The sequence below is a fragment of the Panthera pardus genome, unplaced genomic scaffold (genome assembly GCF_024362965.1).
Source record: "Panthera pardus isolate Hobbes unplaced genomic scaffold, ASM2436296v1 HiC_scaffold_17, whole genome shotgun sequence".
NCBI classification, from domain to species: Eukaryota; Metazoa; Chordata; class Mammalia; order Carnivora; family Felidae; genus Panthera; species Panthera pardus.
In genome coordinates, this window is record NW_026526732.1 from 54,256,288 (window position 1) to 54,271,866 (window position 15,579).

A 15,579-nucleotide genomic window follows, 5' to 3' on the forward strand; every position below is an offset into this window, starting at 1 on the left:
AATGCAAGCCCTGCATCTGGCTCTGCTCCTGACAGCGAGGAGCCTACTTGGGATTCTCTCTCTGCCTCTATCTCTCAATAAACAAACAAACAAACAAACAAACAAACATTAAAAAAATAATGAAGTGCCCTTTTCTACTGTCAAGATGGCACTGGTTTTTTAAAAAATCTCTTTGCCTCTCTTTTTCCTAACTCTGGCAAGGAAGAAGAGTGGTGGAAAGGAAGATGTCTGTGGCAGAAGTTGCTCCTTGCCCCCAGTATTTGTTCTACGTTTCTTCTATAGTTATAGAAATTTGAGCTGGACACGTGACTTCCCGGGGTAAAGACATTTCCCAGCTTCCTTGACGCTAGGGTAGTCACCCGACTGAGTGGTGGCCCATGGGCTCACAGCAGAAATGTCGAATAGCAACTTCTGGGATCCCTGTTTTAAGGGAGAGCTAGTGTAGGACAATGTGAAGGAAAAACTCCCATGTTTCTCCTTTACCCCTACACCACTACCACATTTCGCTTCACTTCCAACACCACATGTGTGGGTTTTCTGCATATTGAGCAATTCCCTGGTACCAGCTGGGTGTCCTACAATTTTACTCAGTTCTGACACAAGCTACTTGGAGTTAGTGTCAGATCCCCCAGGTTAAAAACTTAGTCCCACAAAACTGCCCCCGACCTCTCATTTCAGATGCCAATCACAAGTCCTGTGTTGTCCCCTATACTTCTGACTGGCTATAATTGGGGTTCCCATGACCCTCTTTTTGGGTTTGATAATTTGCTACAGTGACTTAAAGAACTCAGGGAAACATACATTTATCAGCTTGTTATATAATTAAGAATTTGATAAAGATTACAGATGAACAGCCAGATGAAGAAATACATGGGAGAGGTCCAGAAGAGTCCTAAGTGCAGGAGCTTCTGTCTCTGTGGAGTTGGGGTACATCACTCTCCCCTCATGTGGATGTGTTTACCAACCCAGAAACTCTGAATCCCCCATATGTTGGGGATTTTTATGAAGGCTTCATCACTTAGCTATGATTGGTTATTAACTCAATCTCCAGCCACTTTATAAAACTTCCCAGAGAATAGAGGGTGGGATTAAAAGTTCCAAGCTTCTAATTATGGCTTGATCTTTCTGGTCACCCCATCTTGATCTTTCTGGCCCCATCTCATTAGAATAAATGACACATCCCAGAAATTCCAAGGAATTTAGGAGCTGTGTGTCTAGAACTAGGGTCAAAGACCAAAGATTAGGAATGAGAGTTCCTACTGCTCTTATCATTTAGGAAATTATAAGGGTTTTAGGAGGACTGTGGCAGGAACTGGGAAACAGAGGCCAATATATATATTTTCTATTATTTCACAAGGTCCTTTATCTTTCTTCTTTTCCTCCATCCTGCTGCTTGGAATATGGCTGTAATGGCTGGAGCTCCATCTTGAAAGAAGGGACAAGGGCCATGCACAGCAGAGCGATAAGCCTGAGTCCTTGACACGATGGAGTCCCCTACCAACTCAGGACTACCCACTCGGATTTTATGTGAAGGAAGAATAAACATCTTGCTTACACTACTATTATTTTGAGTTTTAGGTCATTCACAGTTAAACCAACACCAGCTGATTCAGTACATTTCAGGTGAACAGATGAAAAGAGGAATTCTGTTTTGCACTAAAGGACAAGATCATGTGTCATATTGCCCAGAACGGGGTAAATGTGTGATAGGCTGGTATGAAAAGAGTGAAAAGCTAGGTATCTGTTTTGGGGGGAGTTGGTAAGAGCAATGCTACTTCCTAAAAGTAACCAATGGCAAGGCTTTGAACTCCTTTCTTTCTCTGCTGTTGGTTCTTAATCTACCAGTACAAATCCCTTGAGCATCCATTGTCCATACTGGTAAAACAACAATAACATTCTGTAATTGGCTTTCGTTTCACAAATAAGAAACACAGAACAATTCATATATAAAGATGCATTCTTAGATAGTTTGAAAATTGAAATAAACTCAAAGATAAGTAATAATAAAAAGAAGAGCTCCATCTTACTGACAGTCTTCAATGTTTTAAGCACTGTGCTAACTATTTTACCAACTTATCTGATTTAATCCTAACAACAATCTGATGTGTTAAACACCGTTTTTAGCTCCATTTTCTGGATGAGAAAACTGATATTTAGAAAGGTGAAGCACACCTAGAATCATACAATTAATAAGAACAGATCTGCATGACTTCAAAACCCATATTCCTAAGCAATGCTCTGAAGTTGTGAAGAAAATCTATTTTTGTTAACTCGAGATCTCTTTTAATGCAAATGAGTGGCAGTTGGTTTATCAGTCAGATTCCCCACAGGAAACAGCAATCACCAAGAAACTTGAATGAAGAGGCTTGAGAGGTAGGGACAAAATTGAGGAAATGAACAAGGGATTTTGAGTCTGGCACTCGAAGGAAGCCATTATTTCCCTTAGGGCTGATGGGGCGAAGGGGAGGAAAATTGATATTGGAACCTGGTGAGAGCTAGAGCATGAAAGATGGGCCACCTGAGGGGAGCCACAGGTGTGGAACATCATAGCTACCAACGGAGACACAGCTCCTAAGTGGTGATGGCAGAGAATGAGGCCTGACCACTCTCTCCTCGCCTTTTCATCTGAAAGGGTGAATCTCCTTGGGCATGAAGCAGGGCTGGGAGGGATGGAGAATGAATCTTGAAGGCAAGCAGGGGAATTATAATCACAGCACAGTCCATCTCTGAGCCACAACAGCTCTGTAATCCAGCCATCATTCAGACTTTTATAAAAAATGGACTCTTTGGGCAATTCCTCTAGGGACAAAGCCCACAGGATCAAGGGCAACTCTCAGAACTCAGGACCCTTCATTTTTTGACTGTGTTTTGCAAGAATAACCCTGCAGCAGAGAATCTGCTGGACAGTGAGGGCAGTTTCATCTTGCAGGCCTGTCTTGTTCTCTCCCTGTGGCCTCTCCAGCTAGTTTTTAGGACAGTCTCAGCCTTTACTACTGAACTCCTTCCTGCCATAGGTAGGAGAAGCACATGTCAGAGTATAGAAGCAGATGATGGTCAAATAAGAAGCTGTTTTGATGATTAACACATATTTCTTACTCGGGCCTAGTGTAGTCATTTGTTTTTTTGAAAATCCATGAATATTTTCTCAATAGGCACCAAAAGTTTGTTGCAAACCGCAGTAGACAGACACTTCTTAAATGACAAATGATGACAAGGCCCATTCCACTATCAGTTATGTTTATGTCTTATTATTCACAAATTTTCTGTTAAAAGGAAGTAAGAAAGGGGCAGGACACTTGTGAGAAAATATTGGGGGTGAAATGAAGAATAAAGAATTTATTCTTTGTATATATGCTTTATATATATATATATATATATATATATATATATATATATATATGCTTTATATATATGCTATGAAAAAGCATATTTTATACTTACTAGCTAAGAAAAAAGTTGGTTTGCAAAGAGAAGGGAAAAGTAAGTTCTGATCATATAAGCCTCTGGGAAGCCTGATGCTGCCAAACTTGGATGCAATCTTCTTTTCATGAGAAAACGTCTGAAAAGAAATCAGCAGCCTACACAGTCCAAATCGAGGCTTTTATAGGCAGATATTGCCAACTTTGGGGCCACTAGAAAATAAAATGAAATCCTGAGGCAAATTATAAAATGGTACTCTTAGGAATTATGAAAATAATGAGTAATTCTACTTTTCTAATATATGATGAAATCACATGTATCTCAGTTTTTTGTGGCTAAATTTTATTTTATTTTTTTAAGTTTATTTATTTTGAGGCAGGGAAGGGCAGAGACAGAGAGAGGGAGAGAGAGAATCCCAAGCAACCTCTGCACTGTCAGCACAGAGCCCGATGCCACACTCGATCTCACAGACTGGTAAGATCATGACCTGAGCCGATATCAAGAGTCAGACGCTTACCTGAGTGAGCCACCCAGGGACCCTGGTTGAGTTTCATTTTAAAAGTATTTCCTTAAGTTATATATTTGGGGGCGCTTGGGTGGCTCAGTTGGTTAAGCATCCAACTCTTGATCTAGGCTCAGGTCATGATCTCACTGTTGGCGAAATCAAGCCCCGTATGGGGCTTGCACTGGGTGTGGATCCTGCTTGGGATTCTCTCTCCCTCCCTCTGCCCCTCCCTGATTCGAGCACGTGCACATGGGCATGCTATCTCTCTCTCAAAAAATAAACTAAAGTTATATTTTTATAAATTGCTTTTCTAACTTTGTGTTCTTGCACAAAGTACTTTTGTCATATTTTTCTGTTTGTGTTGGTCACTAAAGGGCTGGTTTGTATATGAAAAAGGAAAAATACCAGTTCTGGCTTCAACAGGCAGAATACCAAAACTTAAAAGAAAACATATTTCTTTCTTACTGAAAATTATATATTTCAGGTCTTTCAGCTTTCATTTGGGCTTTTACCATGCCACACAAAAAGAAAATGAAGACCTCTGGAGCGAAAAGCATTGACATTGATGGGGAATTTGTTTTAGCACAAGAGTGCTTAAGAGGAAGGTGGGATTACTCAATAAATCAGTATTTTCCAAAAGAGTGCTGTGCAAAATTCTAGTCTTAAGAGATGCTACACACACACACACAGACACACACACACACACATTCTTTTGGAGAGTCATAATGCACATTAACATATTCAAGGCTCTGAGAATTGCTACGAGAAAGAAATCTGCTTAACATTTGTTTTACTCACCTCTTTTTTTTCCCTTCCACAAAACCCTATTAATCCCCCATGTAAGTAAGTCATTAAGAAAAATTTAAAACTATGTTTTGGGGAATGTGACCTTGAGCTGAGGTTCCTCCAACTACAGTGTAATTCACTGCAAAGATTTTTGTTATCAAATTATTTTGAAATTTTTAAGCAATCCCAGGAAGGGTTTGGTTTCAAGGAAGTTTCTCTGGGGATCAAGTCTAATCTTTAAACTGGAGGACCTGCCTGTATGTCACATGACTGACTAGCACCAGCAAGAATGACATCTGGGACCCTTGCTTTGTTTTTTGCCCTGTTCACACCTGAGTTTCTGAGAAGTTCCTGATCTTCTGAACTTCCCTTTTACCTCTTATTTTTGGCCTCGTAAAAATCCCTTAGGGGAAAAACCAAAACAAAGTACATTTGATACTCCTCTGGTGTTTGGCTCCCATCCCTCAGCTTCGATTCACATTTACCCCTTAAATTCTACCCAGCTACTTCAGAAATAATCCAACCAGATTCAGTTTATCCTAAAGTCCTGGTGCTGGATTGTGTCCACTCATTCATTCACTGGAGAGATATATTTCTGTTTCCCTAAGATGAGGCAGGCAGTATGCCAGGCACTGGGGCTCCAGCAGTGACCCAGACAGATATGGGCCGGATCTTACAGAGTTTTTGATCTAATGACAATGCCAGTGAGGTGGTCTAGGGCCCTGGCCAGGAACTAGGCAGGTCCCAGGTAAGACAACCAGGGATTGCTAACTGTTAAAGATAATGGACACTGGAACTGAATTGTACATAGGTAATTCCATTTTCTTTAAAATTTACAATTGTATATCATTTTAAATAGAGTGGTTATTGTCTCTTTGGCTGCTTAAATTGTATATGAAAAGCAAAGCTGACTATAAAAGCATGATGATTTCCTTTTAGATTAACTGATCTTGTAGATAATATAACCAGAACCAAGTTTACTTTGTGGCTGCATATTCTAACTTCAGTAAAATAAGTAGAGACCGATAAAAACCTTCTTCAGGGCTGGTGTTGTAACTTAGAAGTTTATTTTATTTTTATTTTTTTGAGTCACTTTATTTGTTTAAGTAATCTCTATGTCCAACGTGGAGCTTGAACTCACCACCCCAAGATCAGGCATCACATGTTCCACCTCCTGGGCCAGCCAGGTGCCCCCACTCAAAACTTCTAAATGCTAAGTGAATGCTAGGTATTCATATGTGCAGGGGAAAAAAAAGTTAAGAACTTTTTTATGTACAAATTCTTTTGAAGTGAGGGTTGTAATTTTTTGCAAGTATTTAGGAACCACTGGGCTTGGATAACTTTGGAGGAGAGCGGGGGTTCTGAGAATCGGATCAGAAAACCTGGCTTCAGACAGTTTAGTCTCTTTCTCTTCCTTGTCCTCCTTTGTGAATATGAAATTCTACCAATTCCAGCTTCTCCTTTTCCCTGATTTTAAGATGAATTGAGCTCCTTTTCCAGGGACAGAGAGACTGGCAGCTCTTTGGAAGCTTAAGCTGTTCCCTCCCTCAAGGTGGATGGGTTTGGGGGCTAGAGGTGAGGTGGTGCTTTGGGAAGGGAGTGGTAGTCACTTCCTCACAAGCCACTGTGGGTGACCTAGGCTTTTGGGTCAAGATATGCTCAGGAGCAACTCAGGGAAAATTCTCTACCAAACTTCACGTTCCTAGCACCAGAACAACAACAACAAAAATTTTTAAAGAACTCTTTCTCCTAGATCCTGTGCTCATCTCCATAAAATGTGGTCATTACGCCCCAACTAGTCTTATCCATAGGCAGAATAGATAGTCCTTCATTCCAAAATGACGACCCTTAAATAATTCCTGGGGATGTAAGGTGCAGCATGGTGGTTATAGTTAATAATATGGTACTGTCGATTTGGAAGGTGCTAGGAGTAGGTCTTAAAGTTGTCATCACAAGAAATAAAATTCTTTGTAACTGTGTGGAGACCAGTTTTATTTAACTAGATTTATCGTGGTAAATTTCACAAAAATACAAATATTGAATCGTTACATATATATGCCAATTATATTTCAATTAAAAACAAATGCAACAAAAAAAACCCCAAAGCCAAAAATGACAACCCAACTTCCTGCCCATCTACCACTTTAGCTAGCTTCACCCTTTTTAATTCTTGAGAACTTTTTTCTTTAAAATGCACATATCCCTTGGAGGAGTTATAACTTAATTTAGGAGTTATTACTTATCAAATACCACGTCCTAAACAGAATTCCTGATTTTCCATCTCAGTAGTTCACACACTTAGACTAGAAACACACCCTTCCCCCTATGTTTCTTACACAGTGCATTGCCCTTTCTTGTCGCTTTTCCCCCCAACATATATCTAAAGTCTACTTCTCTCCCTTTCCACTGCCACCACCTAGTTCAAGCCACCTTCACACGTCCCCTGCAAGGTCCTCCAATGCATTTCACCCTCCCTTCACTGAGTGCTATAATTACTGTTTACTCACCTGCCTCTTCCCATATGAGTTAAGGGCCTGGTTTGTTGAGAGAGAATGAATCTAAGTGACACTATCTTCTAAGCCACTGGAGATAAGGCTGGAGGTGAGGTTGTGAATTCTATTTAGTGTGCTCAATGAGAGCGTTCTTTCCCTAGGTCTTCTCTCTGGATACTTAAACAAAAGAAAACAAAACAAAACAAAAACGCAGAGATATATTTTGAACGATAACTTGGCCTGAAATGAATCCTAATCAGTTTAGACAGTAAAATATAAGACTCGATTTAGAACCAAGAAATTTTTCAAAGCTTTACCTATCAGAATAATCTTTGGTGTTTTTTCATTGTGTTGAAATCCTTGATGAAGCACATGGCAAAGTGTACTTAAGAGATGATTCTGGGTAAATTAAACAATTGGTATGCCTTTGAATTAAGATTATTGGTATGCGGGAGCGCCCGCACAGCGTAAAGATCCCTTTTAACCTTTTGGACTTCGGGGTCCGGTTGCCATGTAAGGAGGGAAAGCTAACATCACATCGGGATGGCTTGCAGGCTAATTATACTAATTACCATCCCTGTTCCTGCAGCTCCTGCCTTTCTCCAATGTGCCTTGGTGCCCATTTGCACTCCTACCAGCAGATGCAGAGGAGAAAAGAGAAAATGCCCAGAAAAGTTAATTTAGCATTTCTGAAGTTTAACTGGGAGCAGGTTGACTACAATACATATCCAAACTCTTGTTCTTTAAAAACCTTACTTTAGGGGCACTTGGGTGGCTCAGTCGGTTAAGCATCCGACCTCGGCTCAGGTCATGATCTCACGGTTTATGAGTTCAAGCCCTGCATCAGGTTCTGTGCTGACAGCTCTGAACCTGGAGCCTGCTTCGGATTCTGTGTTTCCCTCTCTCTCTGCCCCTCCCACTCACACTCTGTCTGTCTCTGTCTCTCAAAAATGAATAAATGCTAAGAAAAAACAATTTTTTAAATAAAAAACATAAAAACCTTACTTTATTTTTCTTATTGTCTGTCTCTTCTTGTCATATTTCCTTCATCCTCTCTCTGAAACATCTCCTCGCTTTCTAAAATCACAGACTCCTAGAGTATCTGGTGTAACATCCCCCGCAGGGAAAACCGAGGCTCAGAGAATTGGAATGGTTTGCCCACAGCAATTGGAAACTAAGTCTTTGACTTATGGCCTTAACCTCGGTGCTGCCTCGTCTCTCTCAGAGAGTAACAAGGAGAAAGAAGACTTCCAGTGCTTGCAGGAAAAAAATTGCTCTTTCTTTTATTTGGGAAAAAAAAAAAAGTAACAATATGATACATGCATTTGTGCTTTCAAAATATTAATTTTCCCAGTTAAAGAGCTAAACCCATGTGAAAGAATAAAAGAGAGGGGCACCTGGGTGGCTCAATTGATTAAGCGTCCGACTTCGGCTCAGGTCATGACCTCGTGGTTACTGGGTTCAAGCCCGGCGTCAGGTTCTGTGCTGACAGCTCAGAGCCTGGAGCCTGCTTCCCATTCTGTGTCTCCCTCTCTCCCTCTCTGCCCCTTCTCTGCTCACACTCTGTTTCTCTCTCAAAAATAGATAAACATTAAAAAAAATTTTTTTAAGAATAAAAGAAGAAATCCCAATTAAACTAGAAAATAAAAATACTTTGAATATAAATTTATCATTAGATTTCTGACTTGTTTCTCCAGTTAACTGATTAGCTGCCCAGTATTTTTAAAGTACAAAGCTCTAATAATGTCCTTCTAATCACACTCTATTGAACAATGGGAACCCTCAGCCCTGGATGAATTCAAGAGGCTTAGAACTCCCTCCCATGCCTCACTAGTTTTTTCACTTTCTTTTCTTGGATTTGGTTCACTATTTGTCTTCTTCTACATTCTCAGATGCTCGAAAGGCACCCATTCAAGTGTCTCTTTATTTAGGTACACTGTAAAAATTAAAGTTGAAATAAAAATGACACATCAAATAGATTACACTCCACAGAAATATTCCTAGGGAGGGCTGCTTTCAATTCAGTCTCTAAGCATAGCCAGAGAATATAGGACCTGCGGCTCAAAAGGGTTGACAGAGACTGACTTAAGGGTAATTGCTCATAGCATAATGGGGTTTGTAGCGATCCAGATTGTCCCCTTAGTATCTTGCAGAAGTGCCAGAGTGTACACAAATGCAAAATATCCACCAAACATTCTGGGAGAGAATTGTAAGAATCACGTGGTCAGCCTACACCCCTCACTTTCTTTAGCCCACATGGTCCTCATGGACTGACCTCATCTGCTTCTCCCAGGCTCCTCGCTGAGCACTCTCCTCTCATTCACCTGCTCCAGCCCAGCTATCTTCCATTCTACTCCTTGAATTCCACCTGCAGTTCTCTGCTTGGAGGCCCTGCCCCCGCCCTCACCTGTTCCCTTGACCTGGAATGCTCTCCCTTCTTAGGACTGGTTCCTCATCCCAAGGGAAGCCTTTCTGAACCCTTAACCTATAGGAGGCACTGCCTCTATCCAGTCCGTCTCCAGCCCATCATCCTATGTGTTTCCCTCATCGCACCTACCATGATCTGACATTATTGACTTAATTTTTTACTGTTTGTTGTCTGTGCCTATTCCCCTCCCCTAAGGAGGTCAGCTCCAAAGGAATCTGCTTGTCTTGCTCACCCTAAGTATCCCCAGCAGCTCACATAGCACCTGGCATGTTGTAGATGCTTAATGAATATTTGTTGAATATATGAATTAATGAATAAAACAAGCTGGAGGATTGTGGATTATTGTTCCAATAGCAATGGGCTATCCAAGAACATCAGTGTCAGAAGTAAGACACATAGACTCATCAGCCTAAGGCAATTGCTTCTAACTGGAACTTTTCCTAAACCAGGGCTGTACTCTGACAGTCCCTTGTAATGTTTCCTGTTGCATAGCAGTTTAAATTCCTCACTGAGAAAATGCCCAAGCAGTACTGGGAGGTATGATGCACCTATTAATGGTAGGTTCTGGGGACACAGAGATGAGGAACCTCCAGCCCTTTCCTGAAAGATCTTGTAGTCTAACGGGGGGAAGACAGAAGGGGCTTTATTGTTTGTAAATTGCCTAGACCACAGGGTTTTCTTAGCACACGAAGCTGTCTCAGCAGTGTTGTTCTATGATATAAGGTACTGAAATGGTTCCTGAATCCTTCACCCTTTGAAGCCTAGGACAGTTTGGATTCCACCAAAGTGTCCAACGTTTCAAAACCAATAATAATTTTTTAAAACCTACCCATTACTAAGCTCCTATTATATGCTAGACCTTGCTCTGGGCATTTTTTACAGTTTTTCTCCCCAGGTAGTTCCAATTATGTTACACTCATTTTTACCTATGATGTCACTGAGACCCAGGAAAATTCAGTAACTTGTTCAGGGTCACATAACTAGTAAGTGAAAGCCATAAATCAAATCCAGGGTTTTTTTTTAATGTTTATTTATTTATTTTGAGAGAGAGAGTGAATGCATGAGCGAGGTAAGGGCAGTGAGAGAGAGGGAGAGAGACAATGCCAAGCAGGCTCCACACTGTCCAAATCCAGGTTTTTCTAATGTCAGAACCCATGTTCCTTGCACTACACTACAGGCCGTTGTTTCAAATATTGCAGGATTCAGTTCTTCCATTTTTCACCTATAATGGATCTCTTCCCAATTTCCCTTCTCTGCTCATGTCAAAGAACATCTTATGCATGCCAGGTAAAAACCATATAGACCCAGGCAGTCTTTTTACAAAAAGGGTGCAGACCAACAGCATTGTACTGATAGAATCATTAAAGAATGTGGTAGGAGCTCTAAGGATACCTAGAAGACATGGGGTAAAAGTAACACTAAACAATAAATTGCAGATGTAACTGACATGAGACTCTTAATGGGACTCAGCTTCTGCTTCCCTTTTGATAACTGCAGAGGCTTTCTGGGTGATACCATTTATCCCCTAGGTCTGTCCAGATTCCTCTCATCTCTTGCCTTCGCATAGCTGTTTCCAGCCCTTAACAGTCACCCAAAAAGTATTCATTGATGAAAAGCAGCTATATCTTCCAAGGGGTGTGACTTCCCCAGTGAATGGGCAGCAGTGAATGCTGGCTTCCCAGGGAAGCCAAACTCTTCCTCCATCTCAGAGAAGCAGTTCCATTCCTCCCAGCCCCTGTCTATGTGATTTTCATAATTTTTTTCTTTCAGATATTCCTACTTGGAAAATTGTGATTTTATTCCTGCTCATTAAGTCTTGTAAATATTACGATTTGACACATCACATCCCCCAGTGAGTTTCCCTTTGCAAACTCTGGGCTGTTTGGACGGGTGCAGAAACAGGCAGGAAGGCTGGAGTTGGTGGGAATAAAGACCCCCTTTCTTCCCCCACATAACGTGTAGCCAATGGCAGGGCACTACTGGAAAAGTGCAAGCATAAGGGAGAAAAACTTTTAAGAATAATTATTAACCTTTTTTTTTTAAGTTTATTTATTTTGAGAGAGAGAGGGAGTGTGTGGGGGAGGGTCAGAGAGAGAAGGAGGAGAGAATCCCAAGCAGGTTCTGCACTGTCAGCGCAGAGCCCAATGTGGGGCTCAAACTCGTGAACCGTGTGATCATGACCTGAGCTGAAATCAAGAGGTGGATGCTTCACCAAATGAGCTATGCAAATGACCCCAGAGTAATTATTATTCTGCTGAGGGAGTAAAATTGATTTTCCTTTAAAACCACTCTGGAGTGTCAGGCAAGTATCAAATTATCTTTCACCCTCTTGAGTTTGAAATAGTTTTGTAGATACATGTGACAACGAACTTCAAAACAAAGGCTTTTAGAGGAGACAGGTCTCTAGTTGCTCTCCTCTCTAAACACGTCTTCTAAGAAGGCATACGCCAATGGGAGAAAGGATGGGATGAAGAACAAGGGAAATAGTGGAAGAGAAAATGAGGGGCAATGGGCCGAGGATAGGAGAGAGGGAGAGTCAGAAACAAGGGCCACACTGGGGTTTAAGTGTTCTGCTTCCTTTTCTATTTCATTAGCACAAATAATGGGGCTGCCCATGGGTTTCAAATCCACTTAAGCTCTTCTCGGGAGCCGGTTGTGGCCTGAGGCACAGGCTGACTCTCAGAGGAGAGCCAGGCAGTGACAGAGGCAGAAGTCGGATGGAAAGCCTCTGACACGTGAGCAGTCGGGTGGCGTCAACAACAGCTGACCTGTCATAAGACCTTGGGAAGAAAACCAATGAGAATCTTGTTTCAGAGCAACTAGTGCCCAGCCAGCTCCCTGCTAGGTGCTTGGAAACAGATTGACTAGCATAATGGAGTGGTTTTGTAATCTGTCATAATACCATAAGCCACAGACCCACAGACTTTGACCCCTCACAGGTATAATCAGCTCCTTTATTCAGCTGTACATGTTCTCCCATGGGGAGGGGAGAAGGGGGCCCTTCTTCTAATTACATATCCACCACGGATGTTTTGCTGGAGAACAAAGCATTATATTCATTAACAACAATCGTATAAACCAGCTTCTTTTTGCTAGCCAGTTAACTAATTGACAGTTAAGAATTTGTATTAATAATATACTGCAGCGAGGCCTGGCTTAATCTGACAGTTTTATTAAACACATAGGCAAGCTCTACAAGCCAGCATGACTGTCAGCCCTTACATAGGAATCCTGCTTACAAAGGATCTTAACTTGCCTGTAAAACAATATCACGCTGGCAGAAAATTGTTCTCTCAGGTCCGAGTCCAGGAGTCAGCAGAGTTATTCGCTTGGGTGATTTGTTGTTGTTCTTCCCTTTGTGATGCCTCTGAACAGGGAAGTGATTTTGTCCATATTTTCTTAAGATCTTAATGGCGTGGTTCACTTGTTCTGGACTAAATTATCCGGGTAGTGAATTATTCTGACTCTTCTTTTCTGCTTTTCTGTGTCCCTTAGCCTCTTGTTTAAAATTTTATCTTAGGGGGTAGAGAAAGTACTATTTCTCAAATCGTTAGCAAATCCATCAAAAGGTAAGGGGTGGTTAGAAATGGAGAAACTCAAATTCTATCATTTCACTGCCCTTTCCAGTCTTTGCCTTTGAAATTCTAACCATTTTTCCAGACCCAGCTTAAATAGTCCCTCCTCCATGACATCTTTAATTTCTTTCACTGATGGAAACCAAATATGTTCCTCTTCTGCTCTCCCAGCACGTGCACCATCTTCTCTTGTGCCCTTGACTCACTATCACCCTCTTGGCACACAGTCTGTCTCATCTCTGCCCTCATCCTCCCTCCCGTGATCCTTTGCCTATAGTGAATTCTTACTATTTGCTGGGTCAGATGGAATTTATTCTTTATTGCTTGTTCTTCGTCCGTAAGCACTCTTTTGATCGCTATTCTTTTTATCACTGTCTCTAGAATCCAGTCCTCTGTGGCAAGATGTTAAATACCTCTGGCCCGTCTCCCTGCTTCAGTCCTAGCCTCCTTGAAATGGATCTTTCTAAGACATAAATACAGTCACTCCTCTGCTTAAAATCCTTCCACTGTTCTTCGTTCCATCATTCCTTCCCCAAATATTTACAGAGACTGCACTGGGTGCCATCCACTGTGTTGGGAGCTGGGGATTCGGCAGGGAACAAAACTCTCCAAAATCCTGTACACGTGGAGCCGACACTCCAGTGGGGAGATAAGCAATAATAAATGAGAATATAATATGTCAGATGGTGATAAGGGCTACAGGAAAAAGAAAACAAGAGATGGGGTCAGGAATGAGGGAAGGGAAGGTGCTATCCTGGGTCAGTCAGGAAAGGCTTCTGCACAAAGGTGACTGAGCAGGTGGTGGCCAAGCGAGGGAACAAGCCAAGTGGAAAACCTGAAGGAAGAGGTCCCTAGGCAGAGGGGACAACAGTGAAGGAGGTCTTGGGGTATGAAGGGGCAGGCCGGTGTGGTTGAACAGAACGAGGGTGAAGTAGGAGATAGGGGTAGATAATGTTGGACTTTGTGGACATTAGGAAAACTTTGGATTTTACTCTGAGTGAGGAGAGCTTTGAAGGATTTTCAGCCAAGGAGAGTTTTGATTTAACTTCAGGGTTTTTTTTTAATGTTTATTTTTGAAAGAGAGACAGACAGAGCATGAGCGGGGGAGGGGCAGAGAGAGAGGGAGACACAGAATCCGAAGCAGGCTCCAGACTCTGAGCTCTCAGCACAGGGCCAAAGCTGGGCTCGAACCCACAAACTGTGAGATCCTGACGTGAGCCAAAGTCGGACACTGAACCGATTGAGCCACCCAGGTGCCCCTAAACTTCAGTTTTTAAAAGATCCCCCTGGCTGCTGTGTTGAGTAGAGGACTGGGGAGGGCTGGATAAAGATGGAAGTAGGGAGACCTGTTCAGAGGCTTATTGCAGCAATCCAACAGAGAGATGGCAGGTACTTGGACCAGGGTGGATCATGCAGGTGGTGAGAAGTGGCTACACTGGATGTTTTTGAAGGTAGAGCCAACAGGAGGACTTGCAGGTGGTATGGCTGGAAGGAGAGGGGGAGGGGAGAGGAATGAAAGGTGACTGCCAATTTTAAAATATTATTATTTATTTAGAGAAACTGGAAGCATGGCTTAGGACAAAGACTTTGGGTTTTTCATCCTAGGACTCCATTTGGCCCACCTCGCCGTGTCATCACGTGCCTCTCTCTTTCTATATTCTGTGTTCCATTCACACCCAGCTCCTCCATGTTTCACCCTCACATTCTTTCACATGCCTGAGTCTTTGTTCACGCTAATCTCTTCTACTGGACGGCCAAAGTGTGGTCATCTGTCCACCGCGCAAACTCCTATTCGTCCTTCAATAACTCTAAAATGACACATCCTCTGTGTAGTCTGGTTTCTTTTTCATATTCTCTCTCTCTCTCTCTCTCTCTCTCTCTCTCTCTCTCTTTCTCTCTCTCCCCTGAGCAGCTCTCTTTCCCTCTTTTGTATTAGGCTTACTTATTCAGATCCCCTGCATCTGGGGCTTCTGGAGAAAGCGTGCTCCCAGAGAGTGGGACACTGTCATATTTATCACTCTAACCCTACCACAGTAAGGTGATAGGCTTTCATTGGTGGGCTTTCATTAAGTGTTTATTAACTCAGTGAATGAATGGGAATCATGGAGAGATGTGCCTCTTTCTCCAAATCTGTCTTCCCCCTTACCTGCCCTTGTACAAAAAGTTTTGGTTCATCCACCCTCTCTCTGTAACCTCATAAGCACTCATGTTACCTGGCAGGGCATGTGATGAAGTGACTTGATGGATAAACACTGATTTGGTTTGGAAACTCAGGAATAAAATTTTATTTGCACCTTAAATATGTTTTAAAATATCAAATGGACTTAGGACTGCTTTCACTGTCCCCTGAATAAGGTGGTTTGCAAGGAATGG